The 3,362-nt window shown below is 42.6% G+C and overlaps 1 pseudogene; it reads left to right on the top strand.

The window, feature by feature from the left end:
* The first annotated feature begins 484 nt into the window (after positions 1-484).
* On the top strand, positions 485-1,450 carry LOC140896646 (olfactory receptor 14A16-like; annotated as a pseudogene).
* The last annotated feature ends 1,912 nt before the right edge of the window (positions 1,451-3,362 follow it).

Here is a 3,362-nt window from a genome sequence, read left to right as displayed (position 1 = left end):
TCTCTTGTTTTATAAAGTTGAGGGGCCATATTTGCTTGATCTGTGAGTTTGGGTTGTAATTTATTCTAGTCCTTAATGCATTTGATCAAGTGATGACTTGGGCCAGATCCTCAGATGGTGCAAAGTGACGCAGCCCCATGACTGTAAGGGCATTACACCAATTGACACTAGTGGGATAACACACCTGGATTATGGTCTGATTGCATGCAGCTCTGTTGGTCCCAGGTTACTAGAGAGACAAGATGGGCGAGGTAGTCTGTGTGGCTCAAAAGCTTGTCTCTCTCACCCACAGAAGTTTGTCCAGTTACAGATATGACCTCAGGTGTGGGGCACTCACTGCTCCTAATCAATTGAAGTGACAAGAGTTGTGCACCTTTGACATTCAGATCATGAGGTATTACTCAGAAGGAAATAAGGGTAATTTCCTCTGTCACTCTAATCCTAACCATTGCCCTTCTCCTTCCCTCCACAACTATCACACAACATGCTGAGGAAGAAAATGTCCAACCGAACCACCGTGACTGAATTCCTTCTCCTGGCGTTTTCTGACGTTAGGGAGCTCTAGATTTTGCACTTTGTGGTGTTTCTAATGATTTACCTGGCAGTCCTGCTGGGGAGTCTTCTCATAATCACAGCCATAGCCTTCGACCACCATCTTCACACCCCCATGTACTTCTTCCTGGTGAATCTGTCCATCCTAGACCTTGGCTCCTTCTCTGTCACCATCCCCAAACCCAAGGCCAATTCCCTCATGAACACCAGGCTGATTTCTTATTCTGGATGTGTGGCTAAAGTCTTTCTATTCATGTTCCTTGGTGCAGTTGATCTCGGCATCCTGACTGTCATGGCGTACGACCGATACGTCGGCTTCTGCCAACCACTGCACTATGAGAGCGTGATGAACAGGAGAACTTGTGTCCAAATGGCAGCTAGTGCCTGGATCAGTGGTATTCTTTACTCTGCTCTGCACACTGGGAACACATTTGTCATATGCTTCGGTGGAGGTAACAGAGTGGATCAGTTCTTCTGTGACATCCCCCAGTTACTCAACCTCGCCTGCTCTGACTCACACCTCAGTGAAAGTGGGGTTATTGCCTTTAGTGCATGCTTAGTCTTAAGCTGCTTTATTTTCATAATTATGTCATATGTTCAGATCTTCAAAACTGTGCTGAGAATCCCTTCTGAGCAGGGCCGGCATAAAGCCTTCTCCACCTGCTTTCCTCACATTACAGCTTCGTTTATTTTCTCTGGCATCTTTGCCTACCTGAAGCCCACCTCCAGCTCCACATCATGTCTGGATCTCATGGTGGATGTTTTCTATTCTGTGGTGCCTCCTATGATGAATCCCACCATCTACAGCATGAGGAACAAGGAGATCAAAGCTTCCCTGAGGAAACTCATTGGTCAGACGTTATTCATGATCAATAAAATGTCCATCTTTCTCCTTTGATTTTAATTTCCTTCTGTGCATCCAGGGGTGTTGTTACAATTTTATAGTGGGGGTGCTGAGAATCATTGAACCAAACCGTGCATAGAATAGAAACTACTTCAAGCCAGGGGGTGCTGCAGCACTCGCCACACTCCTAGTTCCACCACCCATGTGTGTTTCTTCACAGATAAATCAACTGATGACGTTTTTGTCTCCATGAACACATGGTTTGCCATCTTGTTATACAAAAAGGGGACTGTGCATGGGCAAAAATGAGAACACCACTCAAGTCAGTGGAGTTACTGTAAATTTATACCAGTGAGAATAATATCAGAATCTGTCTGTCTATCTATCACAGGATTGTATACTGTCACCCATCACCATGCTATCTGCTAAAGTCAGTAGCAATATCAAAGTCCTTAGTGGACTTCATGGAGTCCCTGACTCTTCTTTTTGGGGGTAAAAAAATGTTTTGCAGTATCACTGCTGTAGCTGTTGGTTTTTTGCTTCTGTCTCCAATTTTGAGGGTTTTGTTTTGTTTTTGTTTGTTTTTACCTAATCGGTAGGTAGGTTTATTTCTTTCATTGTTCCATTGTTTTTAAGGTGAGAATGTCTGGGGATATGGTAAGTGCTAATTGATACAGCATTGTCAATGTTTTGTTACCCATTCGGGATGCCCATATGTCATCTCTTTGATGGGGTTTTCTGCGCGAGCTGCAAATTTTCTTTCCACAGTGATAAAGCTGTGACAAGTGTCTGCATGGTTGAGTTCCTACTGAAATAATTATATGACTAGAGCTGGGGTATTTCTGTGTTATTAATGATGTGTTAGGGAACAAAGAGCCTTAGGTAGACATCTTTTTATTATTGTAACCTAAATAAATAAATCAATGCTGTGTTATTTGTGCTATGGGAGGAAAGAATTTGTTTGCTTGTATGTTTGTTTGTTTGTTTGTTTGAGAGGAAGCTGTGGAATATTTCTTAAAAACAGTCAGACAGAATAATGATGGCAAATTGTGATCCCTTTTAAATCACTGGTTTCAAGGTTCCTTCCCCACGCTGAACTCTAGGGTATAGATGTGGGTACCTGCATGAAAAACCTCCCACGCTTATCTTTACCAGCTTAGGTTAAAACTTCCCCAAGGTACAAACTATTTTACCTTTTGTCCTTGGACTTTCGCTGCCACCACCAAACGTCTAACAGGGATGTAATTGGGAAAGAGCCCGTTTGGAAACATCTTTCCCCCCAAAATCCTCCCAAATCTTACACCCCCTTTCCTGGGGAAGGTTTGATAAAAATCCTCACCAATTTGCATAGGTGAACACAGAGCTACACCCTTGGCTCTTAAGAACAATGAAAAAAGCATTCAGATTCTTAAAAAGAATTTTAATAGAAGAAAAAGTAAAAAGAATCACCTCTGTAAAATCAGGATGGTAAATACCTTACAGGGTAATCAGATTCAAAACAGAGAATTCCTCTAGGCAAAACCTTACGTTACAAAAAGACACAAAAACAGGAATCTACATTCCATTCAGCACAGCTTATTTTCTCAGCCATTTAAAGAAATCAGAATTTAACGCATATCGAGCTAGATTACTTACTAAGTTCTAAGACTCCATTCCTGTTCTGACCCCGGCAAAAGCATCACACAGACAGAGAAAGCCTTTGTTTCTCCTTCCCCACCCCCTCCAGCTTTGAAAGTATCTTGTCTCCTCATTGGTCATTTTGGTCAGGTGCCAGCGAGGTTATCCTAGCTTCTTAACCCTTTACAGGTGAAAGGGTTTTTCCTCTGGCCAGAAGAGAGTTTAAAGGTGTTTACCCTTCCCTTTATGTTTATGACAACTGGAATTTAGCCACTCACTTCAAATGGATCAGGATTTGGCCAATGGCCAAGACACACAAAGTTCCAAGAATGGGTAATGGTGGCCGGGA

This window comes from Lepidochelys kempii, chromosome 13, assembly GCF_965140265.1.
Source record: "Lepidochelys kempii isolate rLepKem1 chromosome 13, rLepKem1.hap2, whole genome shotgun sequence".
Lineage (NCBI taxonomy): Eukaryota > Metazoa > Chordata > Testudines > Cheloniidae > Lepidochelys > Lepidochelys kempii.
Note: the sequence above shows the minus strand (reverse complement) of the source record. Positions and strands in the feature narration are given on the sequence as shown.